The sequence below is a fragment of the Diabrotica undecimpunctata genome, chromosome 5 (assembly GCF_040954645.1).
Source record: "Diabrotica undecimpunctata isolate CICGRU chromosome 5, icDiaUnde3, whole genome shotgun sequence".
NCBI classification, from domain to species: domain Eukaryota; kingdom Metazoa; phylum Arthropoda; class Insecta; order Coleoptera; family Chrysomelidae; genus Diabrotica; species Diabrotica undecimpunctata.
The window spans coordinates 77,367,179-77,387,378 of record NC_092807.1 but is presented as its reverse complement, the minus strand read 5'-3'; the positions used below and the strand labels follow the sequence as shown (position 1 = coordinate 77,387,378).

Sequence of the window (20,200 nt, the reverse complement as noted above, 5' to 3'; positions counted from 1 at the left end):
CTTTGAGACCTTGATGCCAGTTTCAAAGACTATGTATCTGTGAAAAGTGTAGAGATTATCCTCCAACACCTCCCAGCCCGCAATCTTTCTGGCATAACTTTCATTCACAAGGGTAATATCTATGTGACTTCGACTCTCTCCTCTCACAAATGTGGGTTTTCCATTGTTTAGCACTACTAGGTCATTTGAGAATATCCAATCATTCCACATCTCCCCTCTATGGTCATTTCTGGGAGACCCCCATATGATTGATTTGGCGTTCACGTCGCCAGCAAGTATTAAATCCCGATATGTTTGTGATGTCGTTATGATATTCTCGACCTGTTCTTTGTAGCGCATCGGGCTGATATTCGGAGAGATATAGCAGGCAATAATAGCCAGGCTTCCTATTTTAATTAACACGTGCCCCTCTTTCTTGACAATCTTATTTATGCATACTTTCTTATTCATTATGTATATAGCGACATCTGCGTTTATATCCGCTATCCAGCCTTTACTTTTAGTAATGATTTTGTTGGGCTCAGGGACAACAAGTAGGTCTGCTCCAATCTCGAGGACTTTTGCATATATCAGTTGGTGTGCCATTTTGGCCCTCCCGATGTTTACTTGGAGTATCTTTAGTCTTTTTGTCCCTTGTGCAGCCATTTAAAAATCCTACCGTTGTCTTATTTTTTTTTAGGTCTTAGGAACTAGGGGGCTTCCGTAACTGGGCCCGGCGATTGCTCCACCGCTCGTGGTGCTTGGACTTGATTCTTCTTAGAATTCCGAACTGTTTGAAGTGCAGTCCTGAACTTAGGGCAGTTCGTGGTGCCACATCTGTGAGGTGCATCACAAAGGACGCAACTAGCCGTCCTTTGTGATGCACCTATACCACCCGTGATGTATCGAATTTAGATAAATTTGCTTTAATAACATCTCTGTAAACGTCATCACATTTTAATTCATAGATAAAACTGTCAGTGTCCCCATAAATTAGCTTACAATTTTCAACTCCCATATATGGCAGCATAAAGTTATAATGAAAATCGTACATACACACTTTGGATATATCTAAAATTGACATGCCGATGTACAATCGTTTGTTGAAAATGAGCTCTGTTTTGTTAAGTTTGATTGCCATTAAATTTTCATTAAACACGGTTCTATTATGAAATCGTGGACTAGCAATCAAATTTTTTGCTCCATATCTTCCATCCCATTTTGATACAAGTTTTACAATGCGATGTTTCCTAATGTTTTCCATCGTTTTACCAAATATGGCGTTGTTGGCTAACTTGTACAAGTCTTTTTCAAATGCTGTAGTTGCTGCAGTTCGCAATTTTGTATTAAGATCGATATATGGCTTAAGCCAAGCGCTCTGTTTGAATTTCAACACTTTATGGATTTTTGTTAGTTTGAGTCCTGCATTCAGAGCTTGTTTTAGATTGCGATAGTGCAAAGTGTAATCTTTTTTATGGTACAAGATGGTCATAAGTTTTGGAAGCTTACTTCTTGGTGGCACACGATGTTCACCACAAAACGGTAAATCTCGATGTAAGTCATGCAAGTGTTCTGGATATTCCAAATCCACTTGTAGTATGTATCCTGTATCTCCATCATCAGGAATAAACAAGACATCAATATTGGTATCGACCCACTCGAAACCCCCATATGGTAAGAATTGAGACATTGCCCAACCATACAAATTGTTGACATCTAAATATAGCAAATATTTACTAGGCTTTGATGGATCATAATTATGCATGTATTTGTTATTTGCCTCAGAATGCCGATTACTTACTTGACTTATACCACCTCGGATAGCTTTCTCAATAAACATGATTTTATCGATATCATTCAGTAGTTCAAGTTTACATCCAGTATATTTAAGCATTGCATCCCAAGAAAATCCAGGCATGGTATAGTACCATGCAGGATCAAGACCGTATGTACCTCGACATTTTTGTCGAAAATTTTCAAAAATGCAAGTCAGTAACATAATATCAGTTTTCATGTACAACATACTATATTCCAAAATATTTTTAATACCGAATGACTGCCAAACATTCTGAGCATGATGATACATATTTTTGGAGATGTGTTCACCCGATAATGAGCTGTAAAATTTATCAATTGATGGCAGTTGCGTTTCATTCAATTTATTGAAAGAATCAATATATTCGTATGGGAATATGCCTTTTCTTTTCAATAATTCCAATTGTTCGGGAGTGGTATTTGGAAATTCGCTAGCTAAATATCTTAAATCCTCAGGTTAAAAATCTCAGTGAATCAACGAACCTCAACCTAATACTGAATTCAGAATCGTTTATTGTAAATGAAATATACTTTTCCTTATTTATTGGTAGTAAGCTGATACTACCATTTTTCGCTAGATCTCTAATCATCATATGCGAATCGTAACCGCTAAGATTATGAAAAAAAATTGGGACAACGAAAAGTTTTTTGAAATTTAAGTTACACACTTGGTGTGCGAATCCTCGAAAATCTCCGGTAAAATGGTCATGATCACGAACAATTACATCCTTATCTGAAAACGTTTTTTCGCAAATGTGACAATTAGATGCATTAAAACTGGATGTGACATTCATAGGTACAATATCTTTAATTTTTCCTTGCACAAATGCCGCCAACAACGTCATTTCCTTGGCAAACCACTCCATGCAATCTTCACCTGCGTAACTTCGGTAAAACGACAGAGATTCATCGTAAGAGCATTTTACGTAATAACCTGCACTAAAGGCTTTATGCTGCTGATACTTAATTGTTTTGCATTTTAATGGGCTGGTTTTAACTTTGTGCAACATTGACTCAAAATCGGCATAGACTACAAAAGGAGTTGTTTGTTTATAAATATGATTTTTAAATTCAACATTCTGATATGATGGAAAAGAAACTTTACATTCATTAATTTTCTCACAGTATTTTGCATGATCATTTAATCTGTCAAAACTACTAAAATAACTCAAACACCTATCACATAAAATTTTTTTATTACGGTTGTTACTTAACTGCCTGGACATAAGTCGAGACATATCTTTAATCATGCAATAATGATACTTAATTTCTACAGATTCATCGTGAGCCATAGGTGCTTCGTAGTCATTCAACTTTGGAAAATATTTATCCTGCACAATCAATAAATTTACATGTTTAGTTAATTTGGTTTTGCATAGCCTTACCGGTGTTGTTACGTAAAATGTTCTCTCTTTAGCAACATTTATTTCTAACCCGTAAACGTTTACAGAAATGTTATTTAACTTTTCAAATTTTGAAATACCCTTTATAGTCATAGGTGTCTCTAGCCCATCGATATTTTTAGACAGTCGCAGAATGTGGATATGAAGATGTACGATCTGAACTGCATTTAGCTGGATAAATCGCTGAAACTATGATCCAAAAAAAGCATGGTTCATCATCGTTTTTGATATTAATACATGCATGCTTCTTTTGGATTGGTTCTGGTAGTCTAATGAACGACGAAGCTCCATTTCCCACTTCATATTTATTTATATTGACTTCTAAAGAAACTATTTTTTTCAAAGTCCATCCTGATCCCGTTTCTTCAAATTCCGATAGCTTAGACATTAATTTATCGACTATGTTTGTGTGAAACCATAAAACCAAGTCTGTTCCTGCGTCTATGGCTTCATTCTTGGTATTAAAATATTTAAATTGGTTAATATCACCTTGATTTAATTTTCTAATAAATTCTCCACATAATGTCATATTACATTTTATCATATTTAATTTTTTTAAAATGTTTTTAATTCGAATTCTAAATAACTTAAAACAATCCCCGAAAAATTGCATTAAATCTTTGTGTCCTAGATTAATAATTATTCCTGTTCTGATTCTACTCTTGAATGCGGAATTTACATCTTCCCATTTAACCCGACCATGTTTAGTAATTCCACCACCCACGCGAAGGCCGAAATTTTGAATTTCCGATTTAATTGTCTTTAAATGCCCCGCGTTTGTCTGTAGTTGCCGTAATTTAGCTAATTCCAAGTCCCCACACCGAATCGCTTTAGTAAACAAAGCCAAATGCCTTTTAATGTGATTTAACCAAATATTCGCTTCTCGCGGTGTATAATTTCGAAACAAAACATCACGCGCTTTAATTAAATGTTGTACAATGTCACTACTAAGATCACCAATGTTACTCATGATTAAGTAAAAAGCAATAAATCAATAAAGGAAAAACTCACCAATATTTTTTTTAATCCTCTAATTTTCTATTATTTCAAACGAGGCGGCTGGTTGCACCTTTCCAGTGGCAACGTTTCCTCGGAACACCAAGCTGTACTTTCCCTCGCTGAAATGTTCCAAATGCGGCCTGTAGAATTCAACCACCCTTTGCGGCAAGAACGTCACCTCCTTTTCTAATTCAAGAAGGATGGATTCCCCAAATTTCGTATTGACTTCTCTTGCCGCAATTATCTTCTGGGGTACTCCTACGGGTAGGCTGTTCAGCTTTCTAATTGTCTTGATTTTCTTCTCTGTAAGCAGAGAGGATGCATTAATCTTTTTTAGGTCCATCTGCAACAATATGTATTTTCTTAATTTAACAATGAAATATCTTTGACTAGCAATATTATTTTACAAAAATTCTATCTAGTATAATATGTATATTTTTTTAATTTAACAATGAAATATTTTTAACTAGCCATACTATTTTGCAAAACTTTCATAGAAACAAAAAATTACAAATACCGCACTATTTACAAACATTTTTTAGAATAGAGATTATAACCAAGTAATTTCAATAAAATGTTTAAATCAGAAAAATTATTAAGAATTGGAAATTAGTAAAGATAATGATGAATTCTAAATGATATAAAAAAGGTTAAGTATTATAAAACTTACTTTTGTATAATTGCCGGCACTTCGCAAACACAGAACTTCTCCGAACGGTACTTTGTATAATTGGTGACGCTGCACAAAACACACAACTTGTCTGAAGGATGATCGGAATTGAACTGATGATATGTAGAGCATCTGCTATTTATCTAACTGCCTCTCCCACGCTAAAACTATGTTGCGCAATATTTCGTAAGACTATTCATTTATGCATCACATGCCGGGCTTAATTATAAAATAGAAAGGAATGTGCACATATTTCTTGCGTCCATGCGAATATATTTTATCTCACATTAAATAGAATTGGAATGTGCACGTGCTTCCGGCTATATCGTGATCGCGTGAGAAATTTTTAATAGCCGGCGTACCCGATGATGTCATTATTCTCAGTAGCAAGATCTATTTTATAAAGATTTCAACTGATCATGTAAAGTATAATTTAAAAAATAAACGAATTTTTGTTATTATGCTAATCGATAAAATATATACGAGGTAACTCGTAAAATATAAATTGAAAAAATTTAGAAGTTTTACGCTAATGGCCGTAGGTTTTAATTAAAAAAAAATACGAGGAAAAATTGCTCTCTTTATCTGTCATTCGTCTTCTTTTTTTTGTCAATTCATAGAACGCAGTCACCGACCAGCGATTGAACATCGTTTTCATTGGCTACGTTGACGTGTAGCTTCGTTATTATTGGGGGAATGGGGGGCGTTTGGGCGTCTTTTCGTTAATATTGGGGGAATGGGGTGTCTTTTAGTTAATATTGTGGTACGACTCCACCATTAGTCGATGCACGTCTTTCTCATTGGACGTTGATGCACACCATTGGCCTCCAACGTCACGAGGATGTCCACCATTGGTCGAGGACACGTTTCTGTGGCATCATTGGTCGAGAAAAACGTTCTAACGTCACGAGGATGGCGTTACTATGTCACCATTGGTCCCTCATCGCTATACCGCCATTTCTATGATGTTTATTCAAATTCTAAGCTGTCATTGGTCGCTGGAGGTGTTGCTATTCCAGCCACTGACGCTGCTATGCTGCCATTGGTCGACGACACGTTCCGACGTCACGAGGACGTCCACCATTGGTCAGCAAGATATGGGGGACGTTCCTGTGCCATCATTGGCCGAGGGCCGTGGCCTAGAGACACGAGGGACGTTCCTACGTCACCATTGGTCGAGGGGCGTGGCCTGGAGACACGACGCACGATCCTACGTCACGAGGGGGCGTGGCTTTGATACATGAGGATACGTACGCTTGACGATCGACGTGTGACGTCACTTCCGCTCCAGAAGGAACGCTATACATCTACTAGCTTCATCTCTTATCATCTCTTAGAAATAGTAATTATCTTTCAACTATTAGTGAATTGATTGTCGAACCTAATGAACTTCACAACTTCATTGAAGTTACTACAATGCTTTTTAATCATTTCTGGGATCATAATAATCACGACAACTTTTAAAATTACATGATAACTCGAAGTGTAATTCAAGGAAGAACTCGAGAAGTCATTTCCGTATATGGGTGTAAAGATTGGCCCACAATAAAAATCATCCTAATTCAAAATTTTGCCGATCAACGTAATGAAAATTCACTTACAATAGACATGGTAAACTTGAAGCAAGGGCCCAATGAAACTCAACAATTTCACGGGAAAGTTATGTCACTTTTGAACACAATTTCGAATCATATCGAACTACATAACGACAATGCAGATGTAAAGAGGAGCAAAAAGGAATTCTTTCAACAACAGGCCCTAACTACCTTCTTGGCAGGATTATGAGAACCAATGGGATCAACCACACGATCAATGAAGCCTACAAATCTTGCTTTCGCTCTTCAATTCATCCAGGAAGAAAACAATATTAGAAATTTTCAGAAAACAACCAATTTTTCATTGCCAAATAAGATTTCTACCCAGATACGACCCACAGACAGTTAAATCAACCATTTTTCAGAAGTAATCCAGCACCGTCCCGACCAACATTTACTCCAAGATGGCAAATACAACCCGCTCGATTCTAACCATCAAGGCAGCAATTCATGGCAAACACACAACCTCGAAGACCTAACCCATGGGCAAGCAGACCACCACAACAGTACAAACCAACACCGACGTCTGTAAGTACACGCCATAAGATACGCCACAGACATAACAGTGGTTCAAGCTTCAGAAGCTTTATGCCACAGCCACAGCAACCATACACCCCAAAGTTCACCGTAGAAGAGCTGTTCAATATTGGATAACAAGACGAAAACGGCACCAATGCCTACTATGGAGAATAGGCATACTACTATCCAAATCAGGACGCATATTCAGATCTTTACCAGGTAGAAGATTACCAAAATGTCCAATACGAAGAAGAAGTAGATGTAAATTTTGCAAAACTCCAAGAGGAAAACCAAGAAACATAATCGAACTCCATTCCTATTCAGACAAAAAAGAACTTCCATATATCAAAATTAAAAATCCTCCCCTTAAACTTCTTCTTGATACAAGGGCAACCAAATAATTTATTAACTCCGAAATTGCATCCAAATTTTACAAAAATTTTATCAAACACGAACCGTTTGTAGTCAATTCAATATTTCTAAACCATTCACAAGAATATTAATATTCTACCTTTTTAAATTCTATAAAACATTTGATGGTCTTATCGGCCTCGATAACTTAAAACTTCTACAAGCACATCTTAATTTCGCAGTATCCAAGCTAACTAAAACACGCTCAGTTCCCCTATCTTTTATTATGAAACCAACAAAACACAATTTTATACAATTCAGTTGGAACCCAGAACAATCGCACAAGTACGACTTCCAGTAAAACAAACAAAAGGCACCATACTTATGCCAAAACAAGAAATACAGAGGGCAATTCTAAGAGAAACTCTAAGTGAAGCCTGCAATCAACTAGCCTGGACCGAAATGATCAACAACACTGATGAACCTATTCAAGTAGCACTCACCGATCCTGTTAGAAGCAATCCAATAGATCTTCATGAATATCGCCTGTATACTTCGGACATCATTCATATGGAAACAGAAACAATAATAGATAGCGATCCTCTCATCAGAACATATTATCAATTAACAGATCATCTGAACTAAATCCAGAAGAAGAGATGCACATCAGACGTTTATGCAGAAAATTTGCAGATATATTCCATAATCCTGATGATACTTTTAACATTTCTATCTATAATATATTTTATGGATAACTATCCATAAAAATTTTCTTAAATCTCACAAATAATGTGTTTGAAGTCCTGGTCTCACTAATTAACGATTCCTTTGAAAAATGTATATTTCCAGAGTGCCTAAAGACAGCCATTATTGTTCCTCTTTATAAGGGTGGTGATAAATCTAATGTCTGCAACTATAGACCTATTGCCTTACTACCTGTCCTATCCAAAATTATTGAGAGACTTATAAAAGCCCGACTCATGTCCTTTCTCGTTGAAAACAACATTTTATCACAAAGTCAGTTCGGCTTTATATCTAATAAATTTACTAGCGATGCTATGTTTTCTGTACTACATGAGGTCTATCAAGCACTACACAATAATCTTTATACTGCCATTGATTTTTGCGACTATGCCAAAGGAAATGAATTTAGCATTTCCAAAATAACATACTTTTCTTTGTTTGAGTACCATCTTCGATATGGCCTTGCTTTTTGGGGTTCTAGTACAGCTGCTCAATGTGATGTTATTTTTAAATTACAAAAAAGAGCAATACGGTATCTTTTTGGCCTCAGTACAGTAACACATTGCAAAAGCTACTTCAAAAATCACGGGATTTTAACTCTTCCCTCTCTTATATTCTAGAAACTGTTTGCTTAATTCGTAAACACCTACATGTTTTTCCAGCAAGACCTAGTCATGATTACTCCACTAGAAATTCAAGCTTTGATGTGTATTTACCGATCACATCCACTGAGTTAGTAAAGAAATCTATATTATATTCGGCAAAAAAATTATACAACCCTCCCTTTGCAACTTAAATCTACAACTTCTTTCCTTAAGTTCCGTAAATTGACAAAAGCCTATCTATCTGAAAGACCTTATTATTCAGTGGAAGAGTTTCTCAACGAATAATTAAGAAAGTACTCGTTTAAGTACAAGTAACAAGGTATTTTTATATATATTTGGGTATCATATGCAACAGCTTAAACTTATTCGTAAACTAGTTCGAAGGTTTTATTATGCAATTTGCAATATAGTGAAATTTTGCAATGGATTGTATATTTTATGTTTTATTCTGTGACATTGACGATTTATGCAATTTTAGTAAATTTTAATTGTTAATGTTATTATTACTTTTTTTTAACTTATGTAAGCTTTGTCCATAAAATTGTAAAATTTTCAGTGACAATAAAGCATATTTCTATTCTATTCATTTACAAATCAAATAAAACACAACATTGTAGCGTCTCGATTTACCTGGCATATGTGAAAACACCGAAAAATATTCTCAATCTTTTTGCGTCGCTGAGATTGATAATATAAACATTTTTAGTTTGTTTATATAACACAAATTGGTATTTCTTTGATATTGATTCTGCTTAATATTGCGCTTAATTATCCACTTAGGTTGGCGAAAAAGTGATGCGTGGAAGAGAATGATATTATTCTACGATGGACCTCGGAAGCAGTCAGTTTTTGTTTTTTGAGTCCGGATTTTTTTTAAGAATTCGTTATTGTTTCTCGTTGTTCGTTTTGGTTATCGGAAATTCAAGTGTAGTGTAGTAGCAGTGAGAGAAGAAACAGTTAGATTTGGGAGTTTGGATTTGGAAGAAATAGCTTTCGGCGTGTAGTTCTTCAAAGCCGGCAATTTTTTGAGTTGAGAGGTGAATTTGAACTCAAGATCCTATTTCGCAGTCTTTGTTGATTTAGTTAATCACCGATTTTTTGTGCTGTGTCCTATGTGAGAAGTTTGTAAAGTAGCTATTCCAACATTTTGAGAGGTCCACATGATTTTAAACAATTGAGCGGCTGAGTTTTGAAGGGTGCATTTTGTTGTCATCAAAGATAATCCGAAACACGATTTAGTGTTTTGACCTCCCCAAGATTTGTCCATTTTGTGTTTCATGGGTCACCTCAGACGATTTGCAGTTTGTGTGGGACAGCGTTTTTGATTCGTATCTACTTCCGAAACTTTCTAAAAGGAAATACACCAACCAGTGATACAAGGTACTTTTTATTAAAATTATTCAAAGTAAAATAATTTTCGTAATAAAAGAAGAATCTATAAAACAATAATAGAAAGTATTGGGCTGTACGGCGCCGAACTCTGGGAAATAAACCAAAGAAACAAATCAAAAATTAAGGCCATGGAAATGAACTACTGGAGACGATGTTGCCAGCTCACTAGACTTGATAGGGTGAGAAACGAAGATATTCGGAGAGAGAAATGGAAATCGATCTAGACATAATAGACACAATCGAAGCCAAAAGACTTAACTGGTATGGACACCTTCAGAGAATGCCTGAAAATAGATGGCCAAAAAAAATAGAAGAATGGACTCCGCCAACTAGAAGAAAACGAGGTAGACCAAGACGATCCTGGAGAGACGATGTCGACGATGCAATGACCGCCAGAGATTTAACAACTGAAGATTGCTTCGACAGAAAACGCTGGAAATTAGGATGCGAGAAGCGGCGCTAGCTGTAGAAGACTCGCTTGTTATATATATATATATATATATATATATATATATATATATATATATATATATATATATATATATATATATATATATATATATATATATATATATATATATATATATATATATATATATATATATATATAATAATTTTCGTTAATAAAAAGATTTGCTTTCATGATAAACTAAAAAAATTATAAATAAATAAAATTATACGTTTTATGGATCAGCTAATTGTCATATTTCTTTTAAATATAGTTAACTTTAATATTGTGTAATGTTTAAACGTCACATCTTTATTAATTTATATTTAAATAATTATTTTATTTTCATTTCTTTATTAATTTATTAATTCCTATGCCTTCAGATTCATTTTTACTATTTTTTATTTAAAAAGTAGTTGGCGCTCTCTGTCTTTCTTTTCTCTCCTTCTGTCCCGTAGAATAAATATTTGCTCTCTCTCTTTCTGTCCGGTAGACTAAATATTCTGTTCTATGTTGACAAATAGAGAGAGTGACAAAATATAAATATCTGGGAGCTTACATCAACACAGAATTAGATCCAGACCAAGAGATCCGGGTACGAATAGAAATGGCAAGCGCAGCGTTCTTAAAATTCAAACAATTGTTCTGTGACAAAAATCTGAATACTGCGCTGAGACTGAGGTTTGTTGAATGTTACGTCTGGTCGCAACTATTGTACGGGGTAGAAACATGGACACTAAAAGCGCAAATAGTTAAAAAGATTGAAGCCTTTGAACTTTGGATATACCGGAGAATGTTGAGAATCCCATGGACTGCCAGGGTCACCAATGAGGAAGTGCTGAGAAGGATGGTTCGAGACAAAAAATTGTTGAGAACGATAAAAGTACGCAAGACTGCATACCTTGGACACATACTAAGAAATAATAAATATAGTCTTCTGCAGGTCATCATGCAGGGTAGAGTCGATGGCAAAAAGGGAATAGGTAGAAAGAGGAAGTCATGGCTGCGAAATATTCGAGACTGGACAAACATGACTGTAAACGAATTATTCCACTTTGCAAAAGACAGAGAAGCTCTTAAAAATGTGGTCGCCAACCTCCGTTAATGGGGACGGCATAGGAAGAAGAAGAAGAAGATGTTGACAGAGAAGCTAATCCCATCATATAGGAACATCCTATGACATCTGTGCTAACTTCATTCAGTCCCTTCCTACTTTCTGTCAATCACCTTTAATGGTGGGATTATTTTTTTTTAAATTGAAATTTATAAAAGAAGATAGGAATAATAAGCTTCATTTTATAGTCTGCAACATTCTCTTGGGTTGAGTACTTTCATTGTAATCTTTATTCTATAATTCTGACAGCATTTTCAATATTCGTAACCTCACTTGCGTTGCTAGCGCACGGACATACAGCACTGAACATCTCCAACATTAAGCAAAGAGGCACAAAGAAAGATCTGCCACTATTTAATATAGAACTGGCTATCCAAAGTAACAATAAAGATATATATATATATATATATAATATTACAAAATTATTAAACTCTATTGTCACAGTTGAGCCACCGCATCCGAAAAGGGAACTACCCCAATGCCAAAGATGTCAAAATTTTGGCCACACCCACAATTATTGCCACAAGAGTCCGCGCTGTGTAAAGTGTGTGGGCGATCACCTATCATCTCAATGCCCAAAACCAAAAAATATAAAAGATGTTCAATGTGTAAATTGTCTAGAAAATCATCCTGCCAGCTATAAGGGATGCTCAATATACAAAGAGCTACAGAAAAAAAAAATTTCCAACACTTAGAGATAAAAACGCAAGTCAACCACCTCGTGCAGAATTTCCTTCAAGCACTCAACCAACTACAAGCTATGCGAAAATTGTTGCAGGAAGAGATAATAGAAATACATCTACCATAGATGAGACTTCTCATATAATAGAAACAACAACTCCTCAACATATACAAAATAATCTTGAACTACTAGTACATAAGTTAATGGAAAGAATGGATAAGATGTTTGATCTCATAATTTCTCTGATATCTAAACTTAACCTTCAACACTAAACTAAAGATGTGCTGTTGGAATGCCAATGGATTAACAACTCATTTCCACGAAGTTATAGCATTTATCTACTATCATAATGTAGATGTTATGTTTATTTCCCAAGCACACATGACTAATAAGAGCCATTTCCATATTCCCAAATATTCAACCTATGTAACTCAACATCCATTAGGTAAAGCCCACGGAGGTACGGCAATTATTATAAGAAATAACATTAAGCATCATGAAACAAATAAAATTAGTAAAGTTAACATCCAAGCCACATCAGTGTCGGTCGAAGATTCACAAGGCTCGATTATTCTATCTGCTGTTTACTGTCCACCGAATAAAATAATTAAAGCTGATCATTATACTGAATACTTTAAGATGCTAGAACACCGTTTCATTTCTGCTGGAGATTATAATGCCAAACATCATAAATGGAGTTCCAGAATCGTAACCTCACGTGAACGAGAATTATTAAAAAGTATTAATGAGAATCATTTAATTCCTTTCTCTACTGGAGAGCCTACGTATTGGCCTACTGATTGACAAAAAATTCCTGATCTTATTGATTTTGCTATAGTAAAAGGAATATCACATACCTACCTCCAAATTTCTCCTTCATTTGACCTCTCATCAGATCATTCCCCTTTCTTCATAGATCTACAAAGCCAAATTCAAAACTGTTCTAAACATTTAACACTCTCTAATAAAAGAACAAACTGGAACAGATATAGAGAAGAAATAAAAACATCCATCAATCTTCCGGAGTTCCACAAGGAAGCATACTAGGACCCACCCTCTACTTAATATACACATCAGATCTCCCAACGACGACCAATACAACAATCGCTACATATGCCGATGACACAGTTATCATGGCTTCAAATTCTACAGCAGCTGAAGCAGCCCAGGTATTACAAAATCACCTACTTAAACTAGAGAGCTGGCTTAAGTTGTGGCGAGTTCAAGTTAACAGTATAAAATCAACACAAATAACGTTTACTTTAAAAAAAGGTGTCGCTCCACCAGTTTCTATAAACAACACTCCACTACCAGTTAATACCGTCGTTAAATACTTAGGAATCCATTTGGATAGCAAACTTAATTGGGGCATCCACATCTGGAAGAAACGCCTTCAACTCAGCTTAATCTACAGGAAAATGTATTGGTACATGAGTCGAAAATCAAATCTTAGCCTGGAGAACAAACTTCTGATATATAAATGTATTTTAAAACCGGTATGGCAATATGCAGCACAAATCTGGGGTACAGCAAGTAATACCAACATACAAAAACTTTTCCAATCGAAAGTACTGCGCCAGATCTGTAATGCCCCTTGGTATATCACGAACCACAGATTACACCATGATTTACAGCTACCAACAGTTAGCGAAGCAATATCTGCTGTAAACTCTGTATACAAGAAGAGACTATCCTGCCATCCAAATCCGCTGGCCACGGATCTGCTCAACATTTCACACGTAAGAAGATTAAAACGACCAGACCCTTTGGACCTCTAGTAAATCAGGAAAAATAGAGCATAGTGTCATGGTACGGTGAAATAACAAGTTTCTATTCTGGTGTTTTCTAAATATTTCCTTAATTTGTGTTTTTAGCCTTGTAACTCTCATATGTGTGTCAGTGATGTTTACCTGTATTAAACTCTGTTTGTTAAATGAAAGTTTAAACTAATTGATTATCATAGATTATATTTATATCATATTTTACCTGGGTGCTCGCCGCTGGGCAGCTTCCCACTATGTTATTGTAAAAAAATTATACATATTGCTTATTGTTTATAATGAGACAGATTGCAATAAGCATTGGATGTTAAATAAAAAAAAAAATTATTACTTAGTTAAATTCTGTTCAAAAAAAAGTGAGGTTACGAATATTGAAAATGCTGTGAGAATTATAGAATAAAGATTACAATGAAAGTACTCACCCCAAGAGAATGTTCATCATCATCACGTAGCGCTACAACCCTGGGTGGGTCTTGGTTGACTGTACAACTTTTTTCCAATTTGTTCGGTCTTCCATCAACCTAGGGTCAAATGGAATGTTCATTTTCCGGAGATCTGTTTGGAGGTTCTCCATCGCATTCTGGGACGTCCGAGTGGTCTTTTGCCTGTGGGAATCTCCTCCCATACTAGTTTTACCAGACTCTCGTTATGCAGTCTGTGCACGTGGCCTGCCCATCTTAATCGCTGTGATTTAATTTCTTGGACAATATCGGCGTCATTGTAGAGTGCTTTTAATTCGATATTGTTTCTGATCTTATACTGGTTTGTGGTGATGTCATGGTGAGGTCCGAAAATTTTTCTAAGTATTTTTCGTTCAAAGCGTCTAAGCTTTTCTTCGTTTGCTTTGGTCAAGGTCCACGTTTCGCATCCGTATGTTATTACAGGTCTGACGATGGATTTATAGATTTTTATCTTTGAACTTGTAAGATTTTTTGATTTTATGAGCTTATCCAGTGCGAATACACAGCGGTTTGCAGATTGGATTCTGTCTTTTATTTCTTCAGTAACATCGTTGTCAGCTGTGATTACGGCCCCCAGATAGTTAAAACGTTGTACTCTTTCGAAATTGAAGGTATTGACCGTCACATTTTGTCCTATTCTGTCTCTTCCTGTCGTTCTATTTATACACATATATTTCGCCTTCCCTTCATTAATCTTCAGCCCTACTTCACTTGTTGCTCCTTCCACCTTGTTAAAGATGTCTTTGGTGGATAGGATGGAGTCTCCAACGAGATCTATGTCATCTGCATATGCGAGTAATCCAAGAGAATATTGCAGACCATAAAATCAAGCTTATTATAATTTCTACCTTCTTTTATAAATTTCAATTATAAACAAAAAATACTCCCGCCATTAAAGGTGATTGTCAGAAAATAGGAAGGGACTGTATGAAGTTAGCACAGATGTCATAGGATGTTCCTATATGATGGAATTAGCTTCTCTGTCAACATAGAACAGAATATTTAGTCTACCGAACAGAAAGAGAGAGGGCGAATATTTATTCTACGGGACGTAAAGAGAGAGAAAAGAAAGATAGAGGGCGCCAACTACTTTTTGAATAAAAAATAGTAAAAACGAATCAGAAGGCAAAGGAATTAATAAATTAATAAAGAAATTAAAATAAAATATTTATTTAAATATAAATTAATAAAGATGTGACGTTTATGACATTACAATTTAATTAATATTTCATAAGGGTTTAATATTTCATTTCGAGATATGACAGTATTATTCTTTTCTGTCATTTCGTACAAAACCATAATTTTGAATTCTGTTTTGTTTAAAGGTTAACCTCAATGTAAGTAATGTTGATCAAAATTAGGATATTTTGATTTGATTTTGTAACAATTTACACGAATAATCGTGTAAATTGTTACAAACAGCGCCACTGTAAAGTTTGTTGATAAATTTTGTTAATATTATTTGTAATAACGGTTGATGTGAAATAATAATAAATATGTAATGTTTATTATTATTCCCTTCCAGTCCCTCCCTTATTCACTTACTTACGACCCCAGCTCTCCAACCAAACAAGAGTGGCCATTCGCCAACGTTTCGCTTTGATTGCTTACCCTCCAGCTCAGTAATTGCTCAGTACCCACTTTCAACCCCCTATAAGCAATTATATATTATTACAAGTGATACCCAATGTGATAGGCAAATTAAATCGTTACAACTGTAGCCCAACCGGTGGGGCTTGTTAATATTTTTGGAACTGTCTCCCAGAAACGTGGCTGGCCTGTTTTTATTGTTACAATTTATTGGTGCCCGATTAGTAGTTCTACCAAGGTAAGACAGATTACTTTTCCCCTTTGCCATTTCTTTTTTCAATTTTTCCTAGTTTTGTTGCATTTTTATGAAACCCCCTTCTGCTAGTGTACCACAAATATACGGATTTTATATGTATTGTTGTATATTAACATCATATGTATTGTATAATAACTGTGTATTTTAGTATATGAACAAATGTGGATTTAATGTATTAGTAATTAGAGCAAATATTTTGAGATTGAATATTTACATGAATTTTAAGTGTTTAGACAGACAGACAATTTAATAACATTTGAGTTTGTTTAATATTGAAATGATTTAAAGGTAATAACAGTAATATTGAATACCGTTATTTTTTGCTTTTATTTTTAATTGAATTGACAGGCTTTACAGAGTAAGCAGATTTTGTAATTTTGCTTGAGCTGAAAAATGTGTATGTTTTGTCTAAGCCTACCTATGACTGTGTTTAGTACACTACAGGTTAGTTGGAGATTTTGAACGAAAAGTAGGGTCAATTAGTGACTCGGACTTGTTGAGAGAATCAGACCAATATCAGTCTCAGTAGCAGACGGTGTTTTGTGTTTCTTTTCTTGTATCTGAATGACCACAAGTGTAATACTCGTGATCAGGACGTGTTGCTTAGTTTTGTCTAGGAGCACTCTCATTTAGTTGTCAGAACAAGAGTTGGTTATTTTGTGTAGCTCACTCAAGAGTCAAGTTTTGAATATTATTAGTGTTTTGCCTACCCATGCATGTGCAGTTTATTGAGTCTGTTGTTTCAAACCATTTTTAATTGTCATATTTTCTAATATTTTTTGAGCCATGTTTCAGTTATGTTGCGTCTTTGCTTTCGTTAAATTTTTGAAAAATGAAGTCGACCCAAGTTAGTATTTTAAAACGGGATATTTTATCTTTGTTATTTTATTGTTCAGTCTGTGTAAAATTAAGTTGAACAATTTTCGTCTATTTTTTATTTTATGAACCAAATGCTGCGAACCTTTTATCGGTTGTTATTTATGGTATAATTTCACTATTTGAGAGAGTGAGTCATCGTTTAAAGGCCCAGAAATGCGGAAAGCTGTTTGGAAATCCAGTGACGTACACTTACTTTTATTTTAACGTTAATTATATTTTATTTTTCAAATATTAATGTTCGAAATAGGCCACAATATATTTATTTACAAGTTTTTACTGACGTTTCAATCTCTATATCCAAAGACCGCTTTAAAAGATATAAATGATAGTTATATTTATTTTATTTGTTTATTATTATATATTTTTATAATCTTATATTGCTTATTTTCTTTTTTTTTCTATCTTTAAAAACGGAATAGAGATCGAAACGTCAATGTATTAAACATGTAAATAGATATATTGTGGCTTATGTCCAACCTTCTCCCTAAAAATACAGAATGCCACAAACAAGCAGCTATAGAAAAATAAATATATCTGTCATTTGTATGTTTGAAAACGGTCTCTTTATAGAGATCGAAACGTCCGTAAATTAAACATTTGAATAAATATATTGTGGCTTATTCCCAACATTATTTCTAAAAATACAGAACTATAAGCGAAAAGCCATAGAAAATAAATAGTACTAATATTTGTATAATTGAAAACGGTCTCTGGATATAGAGATCGAAACGTCAATAAATAAACATATGAATAAATATTTTGTGGCTGTTTCCCTACATTCCCCTAAAAATACAGAATGCCACAAACAAAAGGCTATAAAAAAGAAGTAATTTTGCAGAAAGTTTACTGATACCAACCGGCTGTCGCGGAAGTTACGCTAAAACGTCTTTTGACGTGACCCGTCCTTAAAGAGTTACACAATGAAATTTTTTTAAAACAAATTTTAAGACAGTTTCCACACCACCCCAGAGGTATGTCTTGTGGCGCGATACTTTTTTTAAATGGGTGTTCGCCAAGAGCCATATTGTCTTATTAAATAAAATGAACAAAACACTTAAACAGTATAAAACAAAACAAAATAAAATCCTATAAAACAAACACTATACACACTTACTATGTTCTTCTCGTTTTTTTTGTTTTTGGTTTTTTTTATGCTGATGTTCTTATTAAACTATTAAAAAATATTATTCGCTGTCTAAACCTGAAGATGCAGTGCTGCTATCGCTGTCATTATCTTCACCACCTGGTGTAATTACAATTGGCTCTAGTAAAACTTTGATATGAGTGTCAAGTTCCCACATACGATGTTCTTCTTTAATTATGTGGCCTATACATTTAGCCCATTTCTCTGGAGTTACATGGAGGATTGCTTTAATCAAAAGTTTCTTAATTTCGTTTAATTTGAACGTTTTGTTATTGCGTGCTACTTCTCCTTTCACTTGCTCCCAGATAAGTTCAATGGGATTAAGTTCGCAATGATAAGGTGGTAGACGCAGAACTTTGACACCATAATCTTTTGCAGTTTCATCTACAGCATATTTAAGATATTCAATTTTCCTTAACCGTGCAATGTCAAGTAGCTAACTTTTGAGCATTGATTCTTCGTATGCAATCCCCTTTTCTGTAAGCCATTCTTGAATCCTCCCTTTCAATTTCTTTAATAATCACCTGTTTTTTTCGACTCAAATTGAAGAAAACCATCATCAAGAAACCCTGTATCACTTCCTATATGGGTGACGATTAAACGCCGTCCCTTTCCTGATGGAGCTTTTAATCCTGTATATCAGCCTTCTATAAATGCTTCGCGTTTACTTTTGACATTTAAATCTTGCCAAACTTTTCCAACTGTATGACCTTTTCCAACCTTGGTTAATCCAGGTTTCATCCAAATAACATATTTTGCGTCCAGTGCTGCGAATTTTGCGTATTTCTTCTAAATATTTTCTTCTCCGCACAACAATTTTATTTTTTTCTAATAGCATACTTTTTCTGTTGAGTTTTACATATCGAAAGTTCATTTCACGCATGGTCCTGGTTAAGACTCTACGAGATATCTTGGGTAAGGAGTCATCGTTTTCGAGCTCTTGAGAAATATTTTTCAGTGTTGGAATTTCACTCCAAAAATAAAATGAATGAATTTTTCGACGTATAATATTCCTTGTCTCGTCATCCAAAACAATGCTTTTCCTACCTCTAGTTTTACCTTTTTCTTGCTTTTTATTTTCCGATGTATTTTTAAGTACACGATAAATACAGCTAACGGATACTTTTGTTAAACTGCTACAAATGTCGACCGCTTGGCTAACATTTAATTCCATTTTTCTGCCGACAATTCCTTCATAAACGTTTCGTATTATTACCTTCTCTTCGGACGTTAACATTTTCCGTCTCTTTTGCGGCATTTCATTTTTGGAATCAACATCAGAATTTTTCAGTCTTCTCTTGGAACAACTCGGTTTTTCGTCCAACTCCAATAAAACTCAAACCAAATAATCACAGAATATAACTAAAAATTTACTATAAAACGACAAACTATAACACTCGTATTATCAATAACACGTTTTATCAATAACACAAACTTATCGCATAAAATACCCTACCCTCAGAAACGCCAATGTAAATAACCTATTGTTGATGGGCACTCGCTCGACAAAAACTAGTTTTACGGTTTTCTGTGGATCTGAATTGAAACGGGGTTCCGTCGCTAATTCCAAAGTTGCCAAACGATTGAAAAATATTGTTTTAAAATATCGATTTTTATTTTATAAATTTAAATATGTAACGAAACGGAACATATAAATAAAATTTATTTCATTACAATTTTGTGGTTAATTTTTACTATTGAAAAAATCAGGTTTTTTGTATTTTTATGACGGTAATAATCGCTGCGTGGAAGAATACAGGTTTTGTATGACCA

At 34.7% G+C, this 20,200-nt stretch overlaps 1 protein-coding gene across 4 annotated transcripts in view; it reads right to left on the bottom strand.

Annotated features, from left to right (window-relative positions):
• The window catches only part of LOC140441409 (sorting nexin-13-like), a 1,016,720-nt gene that overhangs the window by 708,576 nt on the left and 287,944 nt on the right, over positions 1–20,200 (bottom strand). The gene's annotated exons all lie outside the window — the stretch shown is intronic.